Consider the following 12,598-nt stretch of genomic DNA (forward strand, 5'->3'; position numbering starts at 1 on the left):
GACACAGAGAGAAATAGAGCCAGACAGAGAGAGAAATAGAGCCAGACAGAGAGAGAAATATGGCCAGACAGAGAGAGAAAGAGCCAGACAGAGAGAGAAATAGAGCCAGAAAGAGAGAGAAATAGAGCCAGAAAGAGAGAGAAATATAGCCAGACAGAGAGAGAAATAGAGCCAGACAGAGAGAGAAATAGAGCCAGACAGAGAGAGAAATAGAGCCAGACACAGAGAGAAATAGAGCCAGACAGAGAGAGAAATAGAGCCAGACAGAGAGAGAAATAGTGTGTCAGGCAGAGAGAGAAATAGTGTGTCAGGCAGAGAGAGAAATAGAGCCAGACAGGGAGAGAGAAATAGAGCCAGAGAGAGAATTAGAGCCAGACAGAGAGAGAAATAGAGCCAGGCAGAGAGAGAAACAGAGCAAGAGAGAGAAATAGAGCCAGACAGAGAGAAATAGAGCCAGACAGAGAGAGAAATAGAGCCAGACAGAGATAGAAATAGAGCCAGAGCGGGAAATAGAGCCAGACAGAGAGAAAGAGCCAGACAGAGAGATAGATAGAGCCAGACAGAGAGAAATAGAGCCAGACAGAGAGAGAAATAGAGCCAGAAAGAGAGAGAAATAGAGTCAGAGAGAGAAATAGAGCCAGACAGAGAGAGAAATAGAGCCAGACAGAGAGAGAAATAGAGCCAGACAGTGAGAAATGGAGCCAGACAAAGAGAGAAATGGAGCAAGAGAGAGAAATAGAGCCAGACAGAGAGAAATAGAGCCAGACAGAGAGAGAAATAGAGCCAGACACAGAAAGAAAAGAGCCAGACACAGAGAGAAATAGAGCCAGACAGAGAGAAAAATAGAGCCAGGCAGAGAGAGAAATAGAGCCAGACAGAGAGAGAAATAGAGCCAGACAGAGAGACAAACAGAGCCAGACAGAGAGAGAAATAGTGTGTCAGGCAGAGAGAGAAATAGAGCCAGACAGAGAGAGAGAAATAGAGCCAGACAGAGAAAAAGAGCCAGACAGAGAGAGAAATAGAGCCAGACAGAGAGAGAAATAGAGCCAGACAGAGAGAGTAGAGCCAGACAGAGAGAGAAATAGAGCCAGACAGAGAGAGAAATAGAGCCAGACAGAGAGAGAAATAGAGCAAGACAGAGAGAGAAAGAGCCAGACACAGAGAGAAATAGAGCCAGAAAGAGAGAGAAACAGAGCCAGAAAGAGAGAGAAATATAGCCAGACAGAGAGAGAAATAGAGCCAGACAGAGAGAGAAATAGAGCCAGACAGAGAGAGAAATAGAGCCAGACAGAGAGAGAAATAGAGCCAGACACAGAGAGAGAAATAGAGCCAGACAGAGAGAGAAATAGAGCCAGACAGAGAGAGAAATAGAGCCAGACAGAGAGAGAAATAGAGCCAGACAGAGAGAGAAATAGAGCCAGACAGAGAGAGAAATCGTGTGTCAGGCAGAGAGAGAAATAGAGCCAGACAGAGAGAAATAGAGCCAGAGAGAGAATTAGAGCCAGACAGAGAGAAATAGAGCCAGACAGAGAGAGAAATAGTGTGTCAGGCAGAGAGAGAAATAGAGCCAGACAGAGAGAAATAGAGCCAGACAGAGAGAGAAATAGAGCCAGACAGAGAGAGAAATAGAGCCAGAGAGAGAAATAGAGCCAGACAGAGAGAAAGAGCCAGACAGAGAGAAATCGAACCAGACAGAGAGAAATCGAGCCAGACAGAGAGATAAATAGTGCCAGACAGAGAGAGAAATAGAGCCAGACAGAGAGAGAAATAGAGCCAGACAGAGAGAGAAATAGAGCCAGACAGAGAGAGAAATGGAGCAAGACAGAGAGAAATAGAGCCAGACAGAGAGAGAAATAGAGCCAGACAGAGAGAGAAATAGAGCCAGACAGAGAGAAGTAGAGCCAGACAAAGAGATAAATAGAGCCAGACAGAGAAAGAAATAGAGCCAGACAGAGAGAAATAGAGCCAGACAGAGAGAAATAGAGCCAGACAGAGAGAAATAGAGGCATACAGAGAGAGAAATAGAGCCAGAGAGAGAGAAAAATAGAGCCAGACAGTGAGAAATAGAGCCAGACAGAGAAATAGAGGCAGGCAGAGAGAGAAATAGAGCCAGACAGAGAGAAATAGAGCCAGAGAGAAATAGAGCCAGACAGAGAGAAATAGAGCCAGACAGAGAGAGAAATCGAGCCAGACAGCAAGATAAATAGAGCTAGACAGAGAGAGAAATAGAGCCAGACTGAGAGAAGTAGAGCCAGACAAAGAGAGAAATAGAGCCAGACAAAGAGAGAAATAGAGCCAGACAGAGGGAAATAGAGCCAGACAGAGAGAAATAGAGGCAGACAGAGAGAGAAATAGAGCCAGAGAGAGAGAAAAATAGAGCCATACAGAGAGAAATAGAGCCAGACAGAGAGAAATAGAGGCAGACAGAGAGAGAAATAGAGCCAGACAGAGAGAAATAGAGCCAGACAGAGAGAAATAGAGCCAGACAGAGAGAAATAGAGCCAGACAGAGAGAGAAATCGAGCCAGACAGCAAGATAAATAGAGCTAGACAGAGAGAGAAATAGAGCCAGACAGAGAGAGAAATAGAGCCAGACAGAGAGAGAAATAGAGCCAGACAGAGAGAGAAATAGCGCCAGACAGAGAGAGAAATAGAGCCAGACAGAGATTTAAAAAAAAAAAGCCAGACAGAGAGAGAATTAGGGCCAGACAGAGAGAGAAATAGAGCCAGAAAGAGAGAGAAATAGAGCCAGACAGAGAGAGAGAAATAGAGCCAGACAGAGAGAAATAGAGCCAGACAGAGAGAAAAAGAGCCAGACACAGAGAGAAATAGAGCCAGGCAGAGAGAGAAATAGAGCCAGAGAGAGAAATAGAGCCAGAGAGAGAAATAGAGCCAGACAGAGAGAGAAATAGAGCCAGACAGAGAGATAAATAGAGCAAGAGAGAGAAATAGAGCCATACAGAGAGAGAAATAGAGCCAGACAGAGAGAAAAAGAGCCAGACAGAGAGAAATAGAGCCAGACAGAGAGAGAAATAGAGCCAGTCAGAGAGAAATAGAGCCAGACAGAGAGAAATAGAGCCAGACAGAGAGATAAATAGAGCCAGACAGAGAGAGAAATAGAGCAAGAGAGAGAAATAGAGCCAGACAGAGAGAAATAGAGCCAGACACAGAGATAAATAGAGCCAGACACAGAGAGAAAAGAGCCAGACACAGAGAGAAATAGAGCCAGACATAGAGAAAAATAGAGCCAGACAGAGAGAAATAGAGCCAGACAGAGAGAGAAATCGAGCCAGACAGCAAGATAAATAGAGCTAGACAGAGAGAGAAATAGAGCCAGACAGAGAGAGAAATAGAGACAGACAGAGAGAGAAATAGAGCCAGACAGAGAGAGAAATAGAGCCAGACAGAGAGAGAAATAGAGCCAGACAGAGATTTAAAAAAAAAAAGCCAGACAGAGAGAGAATTAGGGCCAGACAGAGAGAGAAATAGAGCCAGAAAGAGAGAGAAATAGGGCCAGACAGAGAGAGAAATAGAGCCAGACAGAGAGAGAAATAGTGTGTCAGGCAGAGAGAGAAATAGAGCCAGACAGAGAGAGAGAAATAGAGCCAGACAGAGAGAAATAGAGCCAGACAGAGAGAGAAAGTGCCAGACAGAGAGAGAAATAGAGCCAGACAGAGAGAAATAGAGCCAGACACAGAGCGAAATAGAGCCAGACAGAGAGAGGAATAGAGCCAGACAGAGAGAGAAATAGAGCCAGAAAGAGAGAGAAATAGAGCCAGACAGAGAGAGAAATAGAGCCAGACAGAGAGATAGATAGAGCCAGACACAGAGAGAGAGAAATAGAGCCAGACAGAGAGAGAAATAGAGCCAGACAGAGAGAGAAATAGAGCCAGACAGAGAGAGAAATAGAACCAGACAGAGAGAGAAATAGAGCCAGACAGAGAGAGAAATAGTGTGTCAGGCAGAGAGAGAAATAGAGCCAGACAGAGAGAGAAATAGAGCCAGACAGAGAGAGAAATAGAGCCAGACAGAGAGAGAAATAGAGCCAGACAGAGAGAGAAATAGAGCCAGATTGAGAGAGAAATAGAGCCAGACAGAGAGACAAACAGAGCCAGACAGAGAGAGAAATAGTGTGTCAGGCAGAGAGAGAGAGAGATAGTGTGTCAGGCAGAGAGAGAAATAGAGCCAGACAGAGAGAGAAATAGAGCCAGACAGAGAGAGAAATAGAGCCAGACAGAGAGAAAAAAAGCCACAGAGAGAGAAATAGAGCCAGACAGAGAGAAATAGAGCCAGACAGAGAGAAATAGAGCCAGAGAGAGAAATAGAGCCAGACAGAGAGAGAAATAGAGCCAGGCAGAGAGAGAAACAGAGCAAGAGAGAGAAATAGAGCCAGACAGAGAGAAATAGAGCCAGACAGAGAGAGAAATAGAGCCAGACAGAGAGAGAAATAGAGCCAGAGCGGGAAATAGAGCCAGACAGAGAGAAAGAGCCAGACAGAGAGATAGATAGAGCCAGACAGAGAGAAATAGAGCCAGACAGAGAGAGAAATAGAGCCAGAAAGAGAGAGAAATAGTCAGAGAGAGAAATAGAGCCAGACAGAGAGAGAAATAGAGCCAGACAGAGAGAGAAATAGAGCCAGACAGTGAGAAATGGAGCCAGACAGAGAGAGAAATGGAGCAAGAGAGAGAAATAGAGCCAGACAGAGAGAAATAGAGCCAGACAGAGAGAGAAATAGAGCCAGACACAGAAAGAAAAGAGCCAGACACAGAGAGAAATAGAGCCAGACAGAGAGAAAAATAGAGCCAGGCAGAGAGAGAAATAGAGCCAGACAGAGAGAGAAATAGAGCCAGACAGAGAGACAAACAGAGCCAGACAGAGAGAGAAATAGTGTGTCAGGCAGAGAGAGAAATAGAGCCAGACAGAGAGAGAGAAATAGAGCCAGACAGAGAGAAAAAGAGCCAGACAGAGAGAGAAATAGAGCCAGACAGAGAGAGAAATAGAGCCAGACAGAGAGAGTAGAGCCAGACAGAGAGAGAAATAGAGCCAGACACAGAGAGAAATAGAGCCAGACACAGAGAAATAGAGCAAGACAGAGAGAGAAAGAGCCAGACAGAGAGAGAAATAGAGCCAGAAAGAGAGAGAAACAGAGCCAGAAAGAGAGAGAAATATAGCCAGACAGAGAGAGAAATAGAGCCAGACAGAGAGAGAAATAGAGCCAGACAGAGAGAGAAATAGAGCCAGATACAGAGAGAGAAATAGAGCCAGACAGAGAGAGAAATAGAGCCAGATAGAGAGAGAAATAGAGCCAGACAGAGAGAGAAATAGAGCCTGACAGAGAGAGAAATAGAGCCAGACAGATAGAGAAATCGTGTGTCAGGCAGAGAGAGAAATAGAGCCAGACAGAGAGAAATAGAGCCAGAGAGAGAATTAGAGCCAGACAGAGAGAAATAGAGCCAGACAGAGAGAGAAATAGTGTGTCAGGCAGAGAGAGAAATAGAGCCAGACAGAGAGAGAAATAGAGCCAGACAAAGAGAGAGAAATAGAGCCAGACAGAGAGAGAAATAGAGCCAGACAGAGAGAGAAATAGAGCCAGAGAGAGAAATAGAGCCAGACAGAGAGAAAGAGCCAGACAGAGAGAAATCGAGCCAGACAGAGAGAAATAGAGCCAGACAGAGAGAGAAATAGTGCCAGACAGAGAGAGAAATAGAGCCAGACAGAGAGAGAAATAGAGCCAGACAGAGAGAGAGAAATAGAGCCAGACAGAGAGAGAAATGGAGCAAGACAGAGAGAAATAGAGCCAGACAGAGAGAGAAATAGAGCCAGACAGAGAGAGAAATAGAGCCAGACAGAGAGAAATAGAGCCAGACACAGAGAGAAATAGAGCCAGACAGAGAGAAATAGAGCCAGACACAGAGAGAAATAGAGCCAGACAGAGAGAGAAATAGAGCCAGACAGAGAGAGAAATAGAGCCAGAAAGAGAGAGAAATAGAGCCAGACAGAGAGAGAAATAGAGCCAGACAGAGAGTGATAGAGCCAGACACAGAGAGAGAGAGAAATAGAGCCACACACAGAGAGAAATAGAGCCAGACACAGAGAGAAATAGAGCCAGACACAGAGAGAAATAGAGCCAGACAGAGATAGAAATAGAACCAGACAGAGAGAGAAATAGAGCCAGAGAGAGAAATAGTGTGTCAGGCAGAGAGAGAAATAGAGCCAGACAGAGAGAGAAATAGAGCCAGACAGAGAGAGAAATAGAGCCAGACAGAGAGAGAAATAGAGCCAGACAGAGAGAGAAATAGAGCCAGATTGAGAGAGAAATAGAGCCAGACAGAGAGACAAACAGAGCCAGACAGAGAGAGAAATAGTGTGTCAGGCAGAGAGAGAAATAGTGCATCAGGCAGAGAGAGAAATAGAGCCAGACAGAGAGAGAAATAGAGCCAGACAGAGAGAGAAATAGAGCCAGACAGAGAGAAAAAAGCCACAGAGAGAGAAATAGAGCCAGACAGAGAGAAATAGAGACAGACAGAGAGAAATAGAGCCAGAGAGAGAAATAGAGCCAGACAGAGAGAGAAACAGAGCAAGAGAGAGAAATAGAGCCAGACAGAGAGAAATAGAGCCAGACAGAGAGAGAAATAGAGCCAGACAGTGAGAGAAATAGAGCCAGAGCGGGAAATAGAGCCAGACAGAGAGAGAAAGAGCCAGACAGAGAGATAGATAGAGCCAGACAGAGAGAAATAGAGCCAGACAGAGAGAGAAATAGAGCCAGAAAGAGAGAGAAATAGAGTCAGAGAGAGAAATAGAGCCAGACAGAGAGAGAAATAGAGCCAGACAGAGAGAGAAATAGAGCGAGACAGTGAGAAATGGAGCCAGACAGAGAGAGAAATGGAGCAAGAGAGAGAAATAGAGCCAGCCAGAGAGAAATAGAGCCAGACAGAGAGAAATAGAGCCAGAGAGAGAAATAGAGCCAGACAGAGAGAGAAATAGAGCCAGACAGAGAGAGAAATAGAGCCAGACAGAGAGAGAAATAGAGCCAGATTGAGAGAGAAATAGAGCCAGACAGAGAGACAAACAGAGCAAGATTGAGAGAGAAATAGAGCCAGACAGAGAGACAAACAGAGCCAGACAGAGAGAGATATAGTGTGTCAGGCAGAGAGAGAAATAGTGCGTCAGGCAGAGAGAGAAATAGAGCCAGACAGAGAGAGAAATAGAGCCAGACAGAGAGAGAAATAGAGCCAGACAGAGAGAAAAAAGCCACAGAGAGAGAAATAGAGCCAGACAGAGAGAAATAGAGACAGACAGAGAGAAATAGAGCCAGAGAGAGAAATAGAGCCAGACAGAGAGAGAAATAGAGCCAGATAGAGAGATAAACAGAGCAAGAGAGAGAAATAGAGCCAGACAGAGAGAAATAGAGCCAGACAGAGAGAGAAATAGAGCCAGACAGAGAGAGAAATAGAGCCAGAGCGGGAAATAGAGCCAGACAGAGAGAGAAAGAGCCAGACAGAGAGATAGATAGAGCCAGACAGAGAGAAATAGAGCCAGACAGAGAGAGAAATAGAGCCAGAAAGAGAGAGAAATACAGTCAGAGAGAGAAATAGAGCCAGACAGAGAGAGAAATAGAGCCAGACAGAGAGAGAAATAGAGCCAGACAGAGAGAGAAATAGAGCCAGACAGAGAGAGAAATGGAGCAAGAGAGAGAAATAGAGCCAGCCAGAGAGAAATAGAGCCAGACAGAGAGAGAAATAGAGCCAGACACAGAGAGAAATAGAGCCAGACAGAGAGAAAAATAGAGCCAGGCAGAGAGAGAAATAGAGCCAGACAGAGAGAAATAGAGCCAGACAGAGAGACAAACAGAGCCAGACAGAGAGAGAAATAGTGTGTCAGGCAGAGAGAGAAATAGAGCCAGACAGAGAGAGAGAAATAGAGCCAGACAGAGAGAAAAAGAGCCAGACAGAGAGAGAAATAGAGCCAGACAGAGAGAAATAGAGCCAGACAGAGAGAGAAGTCGAGCCAGACAGAGAGAGAAATAGAGCCAGACAGAGAGAGAAGTCGAGCCAGACAGAGAGAGAAATAGAGCCAGACAGAGAGAGAAATAGAGCCAGACAGAGAGAGCAATATGGCCAGACAGAGAGAGAAAGAGCCAGACAGAGAGAGAAATAGAGCCAGAAAGAGAGAGAAATAGAGCCAGAAAGAGAGAGAAATATAGCCAGACAGAGAGAGAAATAGAGCCAGACAGAGAGAGAAATAGAGCCAGACAGAGAGAGAAATAGAGCCAGACACAGAGAGAAATAGAGCCAGACAGAGAGAGAAATAGAGCCAGACAGAGAGAGAAATAGAGCCAGAAAGAGAGAGAAATAGAGCCAGACAGAGAGAGAAATAGAGCCAGACAGAGAGTGATAGAGCCAGACACAGAGAGAGAGAGAAATAGAGCCACACACAGAGAGAAATAGAGCCAGACACAGAGAGAAATAGAGCCAGACACAGAGAGAAATAGAGCCAGACAGAGATAGAAATAGAACCAGACAGAGAGAGAAATAGAGCCAGAGAGAGAAATAGTGTGTCAGGCAGAGAGAGAAATAGAGCCAGACAGAGAGAGAAATAGAGCCAGACAGAGAGAGAAATAGAGCCAGACAGAGAGAGAAATAGAGCCAGACAGAGAGAGAAATAGAGCCAGACAGAGAGAGAAATAGAGCCAGACAGAGATAAAAAAAAAAGCCAGACAGAGAGAGAATTAGGGCCAGACAGAGAGAGAAATAGAGCCAGAAAGAGAGAGAAATAGGGCCAGACAGATAGAGAAATAGAGCCAGACAGAGAGAGAAATAGTGTGTCAGGCAGAGAGAGAAATAGAGACAGACAGAGAGAGAGAAATAGAGCCAGACAGAGAGAAATAGAGCCAGACAGAGAGAGAAAGTGCCAGACAGAGAGAGAAATAGAGCCAGACAGAGAGAAATAGAGCCAGACACAGAGAGAAATAGAGCCAGACAGAGAGAGGAATAGAGCCAGACAGAGAGAGAAATAGAGCCAGAAAGAGAGAGAAATAGAGCCAGACAGAGAGAGAAATAGAGCCAGACACAGAGAGAGAGAAATAGAGCCAGACACAGAGAGAAATAGAGCCAGACAGAGAGAGAAATAGAGCCAGACAGAGAGAGAAATAGAACCCGACAGAGAGAGAAATAGAGCCAGACAGAGAGAGAAATAGTGTGTCAGGCAGAGAGAGAAATAGAGCCAGACAGAGAGAGAAATAGAGCCAGACAAAGAGAGAAATAGAGCCAGACAGAGAGAGAAATAGAGCCAGGCAGAGAGAGAAATAGAGCCAGACAGAGAGAGAAATAGAGCCAGACAGAGAGACAAACAGAGCCAGACAGAGAGAGAAATAGTGTGTCAGGCAGAGAGAGAAATAGTGCATCAGGCAGAGAGAGAAATAGAGCCAGACAGAGAGAGAAATAGAGCCAGACAGAGAGAGAAATAGAGCCAGACAGAGAGAAAAAAGCCACAGAGAGAGAAATAGAGCCAGACAGAGAGAAATAGAGACAGACAGAGAGAAATAGAGCCAGAGAGAGAAATAGAGCCAGACAGAGAGAGAAACAGAGCAAGAGAGAGAAATAGAGCCAGACAGAGAGAAATAGAGCCAGACAGAGAGAGAAATAGAGCCAGACAGTGAGAGAAATAGAGCCAGAGCGGGAAATAGAGCCAGACAGAGAGAGAAAGAGCCAGACAGAGAGATAGATAGAGCCAGACAGAGAGAAATAGAGCCAGACAGAGAGAGAAATAGAGCCAGAAAGAGAGAGAAATAGAGTCAGAGAGAGAAATAGAGCCAGACAGAGAGAGAAATAGAGCCAGACAGAGAGAGAAATAGAGCGAGACAGTGAGAAATGGAGCCAGACAGAGAGAGAAATGGAGCAAGAGAGAGAAATAGAGCCAGCCAGAGAGAAATAGAGCCAGACAGAGAGAAATAGAGCCAGAGAGAGAAATAGAGCCAGACAGAGAGAGAAATAGAGCCAGACAGAGAGAGAAATAGAGCCAGACAGAGAGAGAAATAGAGCCAGATTGAGAGAGAAATAGAGCCAGACAGAGAGACAAACAGAGCAAGATTGAGAGAGAAATAGAGCCAGACAGAGAGACAAACAGAGCCAGACAGAGAGAGATATAGTGTGTCAGGCAGAGAGAGAAATAGTGCGTCAGGCAGAGAGAGAAATAGAGCCAGACAGAGAGAGAAATAGAGCCAGACAGAGAGAGAAATAGAGCCAGACAGAGAGAAAAAAGCCACAGAGAGAGAAATAGAGCCAGACAGAGAGAAATAGAGACAGACAGAGAGAAATAGAGCCAGAGAGAGAAATAGAGCCAGACAGAGAGAGAAATAGAGCCAGATAGAGAGATAAACAGAGCAAGAGAGAGAAATAGAGCCAGACAGAGAGAAATAGAGCCAGACAGAGAGAGAAATAGAGCCAGACAGAGAGAGAAATAGAGCCAGAGCGGGAAATAGAGCCAGACAGAGAGAGAAAGAGCCAGACAGAGAGATAGATAGAGCCAGACAGAGAGAAATAGAGCCAGACAGAGAGAGAAATAGAGCCAGAAAGAGAGAGAAATACAGTCAGAGAGAGAAATAGAGCCAGACAGAGAGAGAAATAGAGCCAGACAGAGAGAGAAATAGAGCCAGACAGAGAGAGAAATAGAGCCAGACAGAGAGAGAAATGGAGCAAGAGAGAGAAATAGAGCCAGCCAGAGAGAAATAGAGCCAGACAGAGAGAGAAATAGAGCCAGACACAGAGAGAAATAGAGCCAGACAGAGAGAAAAATAGAGCCAGGCAGAGAGAGAAATAGAGCCAGACAGAGAGAAATAGAGCCAGACAGAGAGACAAACAGAGCCAGACAGAGAGAGAAATAGTGTGTCAGGCAGAGAGAGAAATAGAGCCAGACAGAGAGAGAGAAATAGAGCCAGACAGAGAGAAAAAGAGCCAGACAGAGAGAGAAATAGAGCCAGACAGAGAGAAATAGAGCCAGACAGAGAGAGAAGTCGAGCCAGACAGAGAGAGAAATAGAGCCAGACAGAGAGAGAAGTCGAGCCAGACAGAGAGAGAAATAGAGCCAGACAGAGAGAGAAATAGAGCCAGACAGAGAGAGCAATATGGCCAGACAGAGAGAGAAAGATGGCCAGACAGAGAGAGAAAGAGCCAGACAGAGAGAGAAATAGAGCCAGAAAGAGAGAGAAGTAGAGCCAGAAAGAGAGAGAAATATAGCCAGACAGAGAGAGAAATAGAGCCAGACAGAGAGAGAAATAGAGCCAGACAGAGAGAGAAATAGAGCCAGACACAGAGAGAAATAGAGCCAGACAGAGAGAGAAATAGAGCCAGACAGAGAGAGAAATAGTGTGTCAGGCAGAGAGAGAAATAGTGTGTCAGGCAGAGAGAGAAATAGAGCCAGACAGAGAGAGAGAAATAGAGCCAGAGAGAGAATTAGAGCCAGACAGAGAGAAATAGAGCCAGACAGAGAAAGAAATAGTGTGTCAGGCAGAGAGAGAAATAGAGCCAGACAGAGAGAGAAATAGAGCCAGACAGAGAGAGAAATAGAGCCAGACAGAGAGAAAGAGCCAGACAGAGATAAATAGAGCCAGACAGAGAGAAATAGAGCCAGACAGAGAGAGAAATCGAGCCAGACAGCAAGATAAATAGAGCTAGACAGAGAGAGAAATAGAGCCAGACAGAGAGAGAAATAGAGTCAGACAGAGAGAGAAATAGAGCCAGACAGAGAGAGAAATAGAGCCAGACAGAGAGAGAAATAGAGCCAGACAGAGATAAAAAAAAAAAGCCAGACAGAGAGAGAATTAGGGCCAGACAGAGAGAGAAATAGAGCCAGAAAGAGAGAGAAATAGGGCCAGACAGATAGAGAAATAGAGCCAGACAGAGAGAGAAATAGTGTGTCAGGCAGAGAGAGAAATAGAGACAGACAGAGAGAGAGAAATAGAGCCAGACAGAGAGAAATAGAGCCAGACAGAGAGAGAAAGTGCCAGACAGAGAGAGAAATAGAGCCAGACAGAGAGAAATAGAGCCAGACACAGAGAGAAATAGAGCCAGACAGAGAGAGGAATAGAGCCAGACAGAGAGAGAAATAGAGCCAGAAAGAGAGAGAAATAGAGCCAGACAGAGAGAGAAATAGAGCCAGACAGAGAGAGAGATAGAGCCAGACACACAGAGAGAGAAATAGAGCCAGACACAGAGAGAAATAGAGCCAGACAGAGAGAGAAATAGAGCCAGACAGAGAGAGAAATAGAACCAGACAGAGAGAGAAATAGAGCCAGACAGAGAGAGAAATAGTGTGTCAGGCAGAGAGAGAAATAGAGCCAGACAGAGAGAGAAATAGAGCCAGACAAAGAGAGAAATAGAGCCAGACAGAGAGAGAAATAGAGCCAGGCAGAGAGAGAAATAGAGCCAGATTGAGAGAGAAATAGAGCCAGACAGAGAGACAAACAGAGCCAGACAGAGAGAGAGAAATAGTGTGTCAGGCAGAGAGAGAGATAGTGTGTCTGGCAGAGAGAGAAATAGAGCCAGACAGAGAGAGAAATAGAGCCAGACAGAGAGAGAAATAGAGCCAGACAGAGAGAAAAA

The sequence above is a fragment of the Myxine glutinosa genome, chromosome 8 (genome assembly GCF_964187855.1).
Source record: "Myxine glutinosa chromosome 8, kmMyxGlut1.1, whole genome shotgun sequence".
Classification (NCBI taxonomy): domain Eukaryota; kingdom Metazoa; phylum Chordata; class Myxini; order Myxiniformes; family Myxinidae; genus Myxine; species Myxine glutinosa.